We start from the raw sequence: 13715 nt of genomic DNA on the forward strand, positions 1-13715 counted from the left end.
CCATTTTGCAGGGGTGGGAAGGTAAAAGAAAGGCCTCACCCCTCAGAGAGGGCTATTTATTTTGCATCCAATAAAGGCTAAAAGAGGCCCTTTACCGAAATTGCTGCCTGAGGCCTAGAATTTAAATATATCACAGATGGAAATTCTGTATTAAAAATCCTCCTCCAAAATGTAAGTAATATTATTCTTGATTGGATTTTTTCACTTAAGGAATGTTCCTTGAACCAATTTCAGAAAATAAACTGTTAAATTCCTTCCCTAGGACCATGAAATTTCTCTAGAGAAGTAGACACCCCACCACCCCCCACTGCTTCTTTTGTTGGTATGGTGACTAAATTCTCCAAACCAAAAATCAGGACACATGGTTTGATATGTACTCCAGAACAAAGAAACAAACCCTGGGAGGCTGAAATGAGCTTATAAAATACACTTCATGTGTTGGGCAGCCACTGGTTTAGGGGTGTGAAGTGGGGAAGGCTGGGTTGGTGAGAGCTATAGATAATCTCAGACCACCAGTTAACTATTGCTTTCACCTACCACATCCAAACTTTTTCAGAGCTGCTCCCAAACAGCCTAATTAACTGATCTGAATTTCAGCTTCTCTCCTTTTCTCCTTAGCCCTTGAATAATAGGCAGTGAAATGGCCAAAGGCAGACTACAGGAGGAGCAAGAAAGAAAGGCTATGAACTATGTACAAAACTAAGACCTTACCCCAAAGGAAACTACAATTAATTTTAGATTCCTCTTTCTAAAAGTCCATTTTAGACTCATTCTCTCTAAATAATTTCTGGATGATATTTCTATTTCACATATATTTTCAGAGATGTTGGTTCAACAGTCTGTAAACTTATATTAACGGCCTACCTTGTGCTAAGCATTCTGCAAGGTGCTGGGGAGTAATAAAGGATAAAAACTAGGCCACAAGGAGTTCAGTTTGGCGAGAGAGGAGTCTAGTGAACTGGGCGTTGCATTACAGTATGGTAACTGTTGTAGCCGGGGGTGCAGAGCAAGTACAATTGAGGGGCATCTGTGGCAATAAGGAAAGGCTTTCCAGAAGTCATAGCTACGCCGATTTTTGAAGGAAGCATCCAGGCTGTGTCCTTCCACCTTTCTTCTGGGACGGGGATCCAATCAGAGAAAGCCTGAGTAGAGGTCAAGGGTTTGGGTAGTAAGGTTTGCCTGGGACCTATCACTTACTGAGGTTCACTAACAAAAATGAGGAGTTGAGGCTCTCTACAGTACATTGTATTTCTTCTCCAGAGATCATCAGTGAACCATCAAAGATTTCATCGCAGTTGTCCCCAAGATGTGGTTCAGAATAGGAAATATTTTGAAGGTATTCACGTGTAAGAATAACGACTTTAAGGCTGCTACCAAATTTTTCTACAAGGAATCCTTTGGTGCTACCACCTGAGACAAAAGCAGAATGCACTATTAGAATCTAGATAACATTGTGTTATTCTTCATATAAACTGGTACTATTTCCAGGACCTTTCTCTGTCTGTTCCCTAAATGGTAATATACTAGTAGAAGCTTCTTTGCTACTCCTTCACCCTTCCACTGTTCAGTCACTGGTTAATAATTCAGGATGAATCCCTTCTTTCCAGCGTCACTGAATCTCATCATTCTCCACCACTCTCCCTCGTTGCCATCCCACTCTGCTCCACCCTGTCACACCTACCTAGCAAATCCATCCTTCAGACCAAGTCTATAACTTCCATGATATCCCAAACTAAAGCATTAGCTCACTCTTTTACTTTTCTTTGTATTTATTTATTTACACCCAAACTTATTCGCCACGAAAGGACCTTTTCACCTTGCTAAAGGTGAAAGAAAAAGGATATATTACTCATCAGGTAAGGAAAGGATTATAATGTGTATCACATTCTCAACATCCTAAATATTCTGAAGCTAGAGTCATTTTACATGGAAAGCGTTTTAAACAAATCACTGTACTCCCTCTTCAGAGGCTCTTTGAGGCTCCTCATCACCTCCCAGATGAAGGTCATTCCAAACCCCTTGCACTGTGCTTCATCCGGTAACCTCCTGTCTGTGTGAACTTCAATTTAGAAACCTAACCTCCCTTTTCCTAACACTAAGCTTGTTCTGCATTGATAGGACACACTCCTCCCGTCCTGGAGTGATTCAAGGACTGCCTCCTCCACAAGCCAGCCCCTCACAGATTGAAAGTGCCCAAGAGATTTGTGTTCTGGTCCAGTCCTGCCACCGCTCACCGGGAACCATTCGGCAGGTCACCTCCCATTTCAGGGCTTCAATTCTCTCACTAGTTAGACAAAGAAAACAGAGTAATTGATTTCTGAGGTCTCTTTGAAAGCCGTGTTCCTCCCCATCCTTTGACAGAGGAACTCTGTCAAATATTACGGAACCAAGAAAGGAATGTTAAGTAAGGAGTGAAAAGTTCATCCATCTGCTAGGTATCAGAACGTTATCCGTTTATAGCTCATTCAGTCGGTTTAGGCCTGGAACTAATGAGATGAGGGACACGGGTTCCATTCCCTAATGGCTAGTTAGTTTTGACCTGTTTCATAGCCACAAACTGCTTCCCAACCCCAGTTCCCCATGTTGCAACGTGTGCTATTGGTCACAAGTTTTAAGGTAAAATTGAATCTTTCTATAGAAATTTTCTAAATGAACAACACTTTAAATCATCCTTTTAATGTATTATCTTACTTTTAAGTATGAGTCAAGTTATTGATTTTTTTAGCCTACATAATCGTGTGCTCCATGTTTTTCCAAGTATAAAAATGACGTTAACATTGATTTGGCCAGATTCTTATTATTGATATTTGTAAGAGCTGAGTTTGATTTTCTTGTTAGTGTTCTAGATAACACTGAAATGTTCATATAGGTAGTCTAATTTGAATCCTGGCTATCTTTCTTGTGATCTGCATGCATTCTTAGCACAGAGCTTGTGATAATGAAATGTAATTGAAATGCTAAAGGTGAAAGAAAAAGGATATATTACTCATCAGGTAAGGAAAGAATTATGATGTGTATCACATTCTCAACATCCTAAAGAAATTAATATGTAAGGAACTTCTGGATAGATGTATTTCTTATCATTTTGTTTAGATGCAAAGGTAAAGATAGAAATATGACAGACATATTCAAAAGAGTGGAATAATATAGATCTGTAAACTGACTTCTAAATTAAAAAGAAAAAGACAATTTGTAATTTCCCATAACACATTTACTCATTTAAGCCCAAAATCCAGAAGCCTTATAACTAAACAATATTAGAGCAGACAAGCCAGACTTCAGAACGTCTGTGACAACAGACCCCAATACTCTCTGAGCCTGGTTCTAGAATGTTCTTTCCATTTGACCTGGCTGCCTGATCCCAGCTGATTGGTCCAGGAGTGGACATTTAATCCAAGGACTGAATCTAGTAGCAGAGGGCGGCCTATGAGTCAGTAGGGAGTGCTTTACCATAAGAATAAAAATGATGAAATGGACCACTCATATTCTCACGCTTGGCCATGTGAACTGGAAATACTGGAGATAAAGTTAATTGATAGGCATTATCAAAACTACATGATTCACAGAAAGAAAAAGGTAGGGTGCAGGTGCATTAGCTTGTAGGCATTAGAAACTATGCACGAGAAGAAACCATAAGGTAGAGCACAGCAGAAGTTAGGCAACCAGATAAAGATAAAAATTACAGGTGCCCGAGCTGCACTGGGCCCTGCATGACCTCCTATTCCCAAATGTCGCTGTAGTCTGGGAGAGGCCCAGCCGCTCTGTGGCCACCATGAAGACTACCTGCATAGCTAGAATTTCTGCCTTCACTAGTACCCTCATAATAACTCCCTATCCCTTATGGAAAATCGAGTTGTTTTTTGAATTGAGTAGGCGAACAAAAGACCCCAAGCAACAGCAACCCGTATGACTTGTTCTTTTTAGCCTTACAGAATTAAAGGGGACCGAATTAGAGGGTCGCTTAAGTCAGTCCAGCAACCACTCACTCCGTTCTCATTCGTGGAACATGCAGCCGGACGGCGGGATCAAATCCCAGCTCCACTGCTTGCTCACGTGTGATCTTGGGCAAGTTGCTGCGCCTCTCTTACCTCGGTTTCTACGTCTGTAAAATGGGGGTGTTGACAGTACCTAGCTCAGGGAGCTGTTATGAGACTTGAGTGGATCAATGCACCACTAATCCTTGGCGCATGTGTGGTTAGTCATCAGTGAATGTAAACTTGGAAGTCGAGACTACGCCTGTTCTGTTCTTTGCAGTATTCCTAGCACCCGGAATTGTACCTGCATGCAGTTAAGTAAGGAATAAATGTTTATTGAATGACTTAAGGAAATATTATTAAGTGAATTATTATATCCGCTCTTCTGACTTGCCCCTTTCCCAGCTGGTAACTGGGCCATAGGTGTCATGTCACAGCCACGTTCATGGGCAACATCTTCCTAAAAGTTCCTAAAAGCATGTAAACAGAGAGTGCTAATGGAATTCATAGGCCCTATTTCAAAGGAGCCTGCTGTTCAGAATACATTATCTTTATTTAGCATTTATATTACACTTTTACATTTTCAAAGCCGTTTTCAGTTTTTTAACTAAATATTTGTTATAACATTCCTACGTTATCTTTCATAAGGGAGGTAACTGAGGCAATCGTTAATACCTATATCTGGAATTCAATTCGTCACATAAATACAGTAAGTGTAACTGTATATTAAAAAAAAATCTGGAACATTACTACGTTCATGTAGAATGCCGAATGGAATGCAAGTGTTCGAGAAGACAATCTGTTACTTTAAATTATAATGGCGATGCTTTTCACTTGGTTCTATTTCAGAAACTAGAATCAATAGAAAGGTTTTTAAACTGAGGTTTCTCAATGGGTTTGAAGTCTTCAAAGATTAAAATTTTGAAATTCGGTATGAAAACATTTCACCATATCTCAGTGATTTCTCAATCTTTTTCTATGAAAATCTCTTTGAGAAAACAGTTCTTCCCTCATGTCAGAGTGTTGGGGGTTTCCGTATGTATGCCTCTAGAATCGGCAGACAGTGAAGAATGAAATGGGTAAAAGTCAGTACACCACTGATGAGATCAGTCAACAGTCATCTAGCTTAAGGCTCTATAAAAGGGCTAAGGAGATTTGGGAAAATACCCAAATCCAATCAGATGTCTCTGTGGAGTTTCAGGAAAGTCTGAAAATGTATTGGAGCAAAAAGAGATAACTAAGAATTTGTCATTATTCCAGCTGATTGGCTTCCCTATACCTTAAAACAATCCTAACTCAGAGGAGTCCTCAATAAACCTGGATAATCTATCCATTTGACTCTAGTTGATTCCCTCTTCTGTAGCCCAACCAGCTGTTTTTAATCTCAAGGCCCAAATCCACTCTAGGTTTCCTCTATCCCAGTGCAAGTTCCTTCAACTCTTCCCTTTCAACTTCCAAATCTCTCTCTTTTCGTCCTGTCTCCAGGGAAAAATATCCCTACCTCTTCCCCAGGCTGTCTCTCTAAATATGTGCTCTTGGTCACACCTTCTCTCTATTGCTCCATGAATTCTCATCATTCTCCCAATATTTACAGTTCATTATTCTCCACTGGCTTTTTCACAGCCAAAAAACATATTCACATCTTCCCAGTCCTAAAAAAAAAAAACTTTCTTGGGGCTGGCCCGGTGGCGCAAGCGGTTAAGTGCGTGTGCTCTGCTGCGGCGGCCCGGGGTTCACTGGTTCGGATCCCGGGCGTGCACCGACGCACTGCTTGGCAAGCCATGCTGTGGCGGCATCCCATATAAAGTGGAGGAAGATGGGCATGGATGTTAGCCCAGGGCCAGTCTTCCTCAGCAAAAAAAGAGGAAGATTGGCAGATGTTAGCTAGCACAGGGCTGATCTCCTCACAAAAACAAAACAAACAAAAAAAAAACTTTCGTCAGTTCTACATTCCTTCAAATACTATACCACATAACATAATTCCTCCTTTCCTTTGCTGCCAAACTTCTTGAGCAAGTATAATCGTCCTTCGGTATCCTCGGGGGAGTGGTTCCAGGACCCCCTCGGATACCAAAATCTATGGATGCTCCAAGTCCGTTATATAAAATGGCATAGTATTTGCATATAACCTACACACAGCCTCCCGTGTACTTTAAATCATCTCTAGATTACTTGTAACATCTGATACAATGTAAATACTATGGAAATAGTTGTTATAATGTATTTTTTAGGGAACAATGACAAGAAAAAAAGTCTGTACATATTCAGTACAAATGAAACCATCCTATGCCTTTTGATCCGAGGTTGGTTGAATCTGAGGATGCAGAACCCATGGATTTGGAGGGCCAACTGTAGTTTATACTCGTGTTCTTCATTTTCCTACATCCTGGTCATTCTTCCATCCATGGACATTGCTGGATATGCTTTTTTCTCGTAAAGTCTCCAGTGACTTCCTAAATGTCAAATCTAGTGGCCACAGTCCACTTCCTATTTAAGATTCTAGAAGCGTTTGACAGTGTTGACTACTCTCTTCTTTGGAACTATCTGCTCGTGCAACCTCTTTGTCAATTCACTGTTCTGGTTGTTCTTCTGTCTCTTGGACTCCCCCCCTCCCCCGCCTTTATCCTCCCACTTGGTGAATATGAGTGTTTCTGGAATTAAGTTCTGACCTTCTTCTCTGTCTTTACATTCTCTCCTGAGTGAACTCAAGTACTCACTCAGCGTCATTGGAACTCATCTGTGTAAAGAACTCCTGAACTGTATTCTTGTCCATGAGCATTCTTCATAGTCTTAGACTCGCATTTCCAATTTCTTTAGAGATAAATCCCCATGGATATTCTGCGTTTGAAGACAGTGGAATGGTGTGGGTAAAAACTTTGGAGTTAGACCTGGGTTGGAGTCCCAATTCCACCACTTACCTAGATATTAGTAACTTAATCTGCCTAGAATGAGGTTCCTCCCATGTACAATAATTCCTACTTCACTGGGCCATTATCAAGATTAAAGGAGATAATGCATGTAAGGTACCTACCACATAAGAGTACAGTCGCCATTGTTTTTGCCTGCTGCTTCTTCCTTCTGCATTCTCCAGCTCCGTTTAGAATGTCGCCGTGCTCTCAGTCACTGATTTAACTGCAACTTCCTCTTCCTGCCACCACATCCAGTTGGTCGACAGATCCTATTGATTGTTCTTCTCTAATGTCTCTCTCTACTCTCTCCCCTCTTTCACTATTTCCTCTGCCACTGCCCTACTTTGTCTCCTGCCAGGATTATTACCCTATGTTGCTAACTGCATCGTCGTAACTTGAATTATCCTCCTCGTGTATAGAGTTGGTAATGTTACTCCTCTGCCCAAATCCCTAGATGGTTCCTCGTAACTAGAAAAAGTTTATCTTCTTGGGATAGTACTTAGTGCCCTTCAGGCACTGGAAGAGATTAACCTTTCTATCTGCAGCCAGTATACCCCACAAACCCACAAGGAAGTCTTACCAAGAAAGCCCAGTACCTTCTCACTCATCTTTGCTTTTGTTCATGCTATTTCCTAAGCTTGAAATGCCCTCTTTCTGCCCCTCCTTGAGCTATCAACATTTCTCACTCACTTGAACAGATATTTGTACACCCATGTTTATAGCTGCATATTCACAATAGCCAAAAGGTGGAAACAGCACAAATGTCTATCAACAGATGAATGGATAAACAAAATGTGGTATACACATACAGTGGAATATTATTCAGCCTTAAAAAAGGAAGGAGATTCTGACACATGCTACACACGGATGAACCTTGAAGACATTATGCTAAGTCAAATAAGCCAATCACAAAAGAACAAATATTGTCGGATTCCACTTATGTGAGGTGCCTAGAGTAGTCAAATTCACAGAAAAAGAAGGTAGAATGATGGTTGGCAGGGGCTGGGGGTAGGGAGAAATGAGGAGTTATTGTTTAATGGTTACAGAATTTCAATTTTGCAAGATGAAAAAAGTTCTTGAAATGGATGGTGGTGATGGTTTTGCAACAATGTGAATGTACTTAATGCCACTGTACTGTACACTTAAAAATGGTTAAAATGGCCAATTTTATGTTATGTATATTTTACCACAATTTAAAATTTTTTCTAACTGATCTTTAGTTGCAGATATTAAGTCCTGGCCACTGTGCTAGGCACTGGGAATATAAAAAGTAAATAAATAAAGTGCTGCCTGTCCCAGAGGGGCATCTAATTGAGAAGGGCTCAAATTCTCTCTCTACCCTAAAAAACTCCAGGTAATTACACTGGAAATGTAAAGCTCTCTTCTGTCTCTGTATCTATTTTAGCACTCATCACATCCTGCTGTATATCGTGTCCGGTCCTTGTAAACATTTGTCTCTCTTTTGTCAGGAGCTCTGCGGATCTATTCACTTTTTTATCTATCATAGCACTTAATACAGTTCATTGCACATAATGAGAGCTCAATAAATGTTGTGGAGTAGAACAGAATGGAATGGAAGTGGTGTTCCAGGCTGGAAATGACACCAGCTGATGGACGGACAGGCCTTCTGCAGAGTGGGTGTGCTAACCAACACATTCTCCAACACGAAGAGCAAAGGAAAGCCCAAGTCCATCACTCAGTACCAGGGATTCTAGTTCTGATCCTCAGTAGCTGTGGCTATCATCTCATACCTGAATTAATTTTCTAAAATTTCAGATTGAAAGCCAGGATTTAAACATGGATGGAGGGGTTAGCCACTGTCCAACATATTTACAATCAGAGCTATGAGCCCACCATTGAGTTTTATGAGAAGAGGTATAGCTACCATTAGTTGGCTCCCTTCTCTGACCCACTGGAGTGTGGAGGAGTCCGTCTCAGAGCTGGTTTGGTTTTGAGTATGTGGCAATAATCAGCACAGATAGCACTTAGCAATCTATAACTTTCTATCCTCTGATAACCCTTTAATTATACATCATCTAGGTAGCAACAGGCACTTAGGCCTGTCTTCTTGAGTGCTAGGAACATTTTTCCCTCATCAAGATGGGATTTCTCTTTTCATCTATGGGAGCAGAGTTCTTTATTTTACTGTCTAGATGAGATTAGGCCCCTGGTGCTTGATGATTATGGTTACAATTTACTGAGTGATTGCTGTGGGCTGAGAGCTGTGCTAAGCACTTTATTTGTATTATCTCATGCCTTCTTCTCGACAACCCCATGAGGTAGTAAGGTGGGTTTCTTTTGTTTGTGACTGCCCCAAATTCCTTTCCTCTTCTTTAATAGCAACACACTTTCCCTTTAGGGAGCTTCCAGCCTCATTCCCTGTGGTCTTGGGGGCCTCACAATTCTTTGATTAACTCGAAGTCAAATGATTTGGAATCTTAATTACATCTCAAAAATCCCCTCATTTTTGTCACATAACATAATCTAATCACCAGAGTAAAATCCCATCACAGGTCCCTCCCATAGTCAAGAAGAGGCAATTATATAGAAAGTATACACCAGTGGGAGGGTATCTTAGGGGTCGTCTTAAATTCTGCCTAACACAGGTAGCTACTCTTATCACCCCCACTTGACAGATGAATAAGCTAAGGTTTAGAGAGGTTAAGTCATCTGCCCAAGATTACAAACTTCTAAATGTCAATGCTGAGATTTCAATAGGCCGATCGCCAGTGCTTAAGCCCAGTCATGATATTCTTGAAATGATTTTTATCTCTTTCGTCTAAATCTTCTTGTACTTGGTGAAACTTCTCTGTATTTTTAAGTTTTCCTAGCTTCCTCTCCCCACCTGTTCTGAATACCCTAGTTGTCTACATCATATGTCCATATAGACAATAGGGGCAAGTCACCACAGAGATACCGAGGCATTTGACAAACATCTATGGAGCATTGGCATATGTGAGTCACCATGCTAGATGGCTTGAGTAAACCCAGTGCGGACCCCCAAGAAACCCATTTTCTGTCAGAAGACACCAGATCAATCACAAAGTTATGAACACAAGTGGGAAAAGAGTAAAGGGATGCACAGACGAGGGAATAATGAATTCTGACTGGAACGAGAAGATGAGAGAAGTCTTCTCAAAGGAAATGAATAGGATTTTGCCTTAGAGAAAGCGAGGAGGTGGCAGGGAGCACGGAGATCTTCCTGGAGCACTACCCTTTTGTGAGTTCCTCCTCACTTCATCCTTGCTCAGTGTAGGTTGACACACAGGAAGCTTACTCAGAGTTAAAAGATGATAATAGGTTATCCCACATCCTTAGATTCTCTTTTCTTTGGTTGACCTAAGGCAGTTTAGAAATCGAGGAAAATAAATTTTGGTCAAAATATAGAAAAATAACCTCATGCTTAATAGTATTATCTAAAGCCTGTTTCCCGTGGTCTATTATGTGTAGATTATACCAGTTTATTGACTGCGACTTTTCTTATGTGATTCATGCGATTCCTCCTTGGAGAACCCATTTTTTTTCTTTTAGGCCCAAGGTGCCATTGATAGCCAATGGGGCAAATAGCAATCATATCACTAGAGAAGGTAGAGAAGACAGAAGAGAAAATAGCATTCTATACCTTATCAGACCAGAGTCCATCCACGCCAGAAACACTATGTGTATTTGTATTGCTAGAAATTTTATATGAAACAATAAATCAAATGATGTGAAGATAGTGCTGTTTAAAGTAGTTGCTGGGAAATTTGGGACTTTTAAATTAAAATTTCCAGATACCCAGAGCCCGTATTCCAGCTAAATTTGTCCTTGTATTTATTTATTCATTAATTCAACAAATATTTATTGAGTACCTACTGTATGTCAGGCAGTATACTAGGTTCTGGGAGTAAAGCATTGAGTAAAACACATGTCATAATTCTCCTCAGGATTTAAAATGTAGTGGATATATTGTCAATAAATAGGCAATTATGATACACCATAATATATGTTATGGTAGAGAATGTACAAAGTGCCATGGGAATAGGGAGGAAAATAATTTTGTTGAATTTAAGGGAAACGTGAGGTTTTCTGGAGCAGATGGCATTTAAGTTGATATATGAAGATAGAATAGGAGACATGGGACACCCTGTAATGACCAAAAGATCAATAAGTACCAAAAAAAATTGTGATTTTTATCTGGGAGCAGGGAGAAGGTAACTAAGGACTTTTATTTCTTTTAATTATATGAAAATGTTAAGATTTAAACACTTCCATCCCTACACACAAAAATGCCTCACTATGTCACTTACCAGCCCCTATCTATGAGCTACAAGCACTTACCCGCACCTTCTAAGCAAAAACTCTAGAACTTTCTTGCTCATCTACAGCAGTCTTGCCCTGGAATCCATCTTCACCCGGCTCTGAAATCTCACCTCGGTAATGACAAGCATCGTCTCCTCCACTGGCCACCGTGAACTTGGAATTTACAAACGCTGGGACCTTGTGTTCGTTGGTGCAGTCAGAGCCAGCTGCTTCAGGGCCTCCAGCAGAAGTTGCCAAATCGTTTCGACGATATACCAAACAAATGCCAAAAACTTACGACTTTTCCGAAATTACATTCATGATGCGGGACATTTATGGACAATCAACAATATAATTTATATGTTACAATAGACTTTACAGCTTTCTAAATTTTTATTTTTTAAAACCAATTTTTGCTCCCAAACATATAAATTGCATATGTATGTGTGTATGTACACGCCATTTGACTCTGCTACATTCACCTGACCACGACTTACATATAACATTGATGTAGTCTATTTACCTGAGCTTATAAGTTTGGCAACGTATATCAAAATTACAAATGCACTTAAATCTTTGACCAGTATTTCTACATCTGTTCTACAGACCTTCCCGTACACATGTGACATGACATAGGGACAAGGTTAGTCACTGCAGCATTGTCTATAAGAACAAAACAACTTTAAAAAATTCATCAATATGGGGCTATCTTTAAAAATTATGGCAAGTTCTTACAAGGAGATAATATGTAGCCATAAAAAGAATAAGGAAAATCCATATGTCCTGATATGGAATAATTCTGAAGACATGTTTAGAAAGAAGGTGCAAGATGTTTTGTATAAGAAAAAGACACTACATAAAGAATACATATACATATATATTTAATATATGCTGCTATAGACTGGATGTTTGTGTTCCTCTAAAGTTTATAGGTTGAAACCTAACCCTCAATATGATGGTATTAGGAGGTGGGACCTTTGGGAGGTGATTGCACCCTAAGAACAGAGCCCTCATAAATGGGATTAGTGCCCTTATAAAAGAGAGTCTGGAGATCTCCCTCCCCGCTTCTGTCATGTGAGGACACAGCAATGATAAACCCATTACATGTTAACGTAAATAACATATTTTTATGAAAAATGAATAGGTTTTACAAAATAGAAAGTTGAGTGGCATATTTTTGCAAATCTCTTGACTGTCTGACTTAATAGAAGACATCTGGATTCTCATGTCTGCTACTGCATTCAATCTATTGTGATATGTTGTTCTGGTTGAAGAATGAGAAGAAAATCTGGTTTCACAGAGATAAGAGGTTGGAAAACAGAGAAATATTTTCAAGTCTTTTCAGATCATTGTACTACAAGCTATTCTCCTTTGATGTTACACCAAAACTCAACAACTAGTAGTTTCTTTCTTTCTTTCTTTTTTTTTTTTTGGTAAGGAAGATTGGCCCTGACCTAATATCTGTGCCATTCCTCCTCTATTTTGTATATTGGACACTGCCACAGCATAGCTTGATGAGTGGTGTAGGTCTGCGCCCAGGATCCAAACCTGCTAACCCCAGGGCACTGAAGTGGAGTGAGTGAACTTAACCACTATGCCACCAGGCCAGCCCCAACAACTGGTAGTTTCTTAAAGGTTAATTGCAATGTAATATCTGAAACTCTATCAAAGAGCTATTCCTACCCTGTCACATTAAAATCCAGTGGTCTGCCTTCCGCTTTAAATTGTTCTTTTATATATGTGTGATTTTTTTAAGATCATTCATTGATTGTTTGGGAAATATTGGTCCACCAAGTTGCGCAGATCTTCTAAATGTTCACACAGCTCATTTTACAATATCAAAAAATTACATGTGCTGTGTCACCACTAATGTCATCAGAAAAATTTTTAGATATTGGGAAGCTATTGAGCTCACAGTAGTAGATACGAGTTTTCCAAAATTCTAATTTTTACTTAGAAGCTCAAATTTTATAATTTGTGGCTCATATTGTCATTTGTTTTTCTTGAAATAGCAGGCACATTTTGTTCATTTTTAAGAAAATGTTTTCCAAACACTTGTATGAATAACCATAGTCTGTCTGTCATTCTTTAAAGTAAAAATGGTGTTCCGTGAAAAATGCAGCTAGTTGGGTTTGCAATTCAAACAACCACGCAAGAGCGTTTCCTTGAGACAACCTGATACTTTGATATGCAGCAAAGTGCCTTATATGTACGTCCCTTTGCACCAGAAAGAATATTAAAGAGGTACTCAGGAGTCAAGATTGAATCAAATTTTTAGCTTTTCCTGCTGCATCAAGGACATTCTTAAGTGAATTTGAATGTTTTTATCTGTGAGTAGGTGGTAGGCAAAATGCAATGAATCCTAGTACAGTTTCATGCCACAGTCTTGGTTCACCTCAAGGTGCCAGTGGTTCATGTACCATTGCTATTGCATCACCAGGGCAAACGCCAACAGTGAAAATGGCAAATGATGTCTCATTATCATTACAAAATTAGCTTTGATCTCACAGATATCCTCAAAGCATCTTGGGGACCTCCAAGGGTCCATGGA

Source organism: Diceros bicornis, chromosome 23 (genome assembly GCF_020826845.1).
Source record: "Diceros bicornis minor isolate mBicDic1 chromosome 23, mDicBic1.mat.cur, whole genome shotgun sequence".
NCBI lineage: Eukaryota > Metazoa > Chordata > Mammalia > Perissodactyla > Rhinocerotidae > Diceros > Diceros bicornis.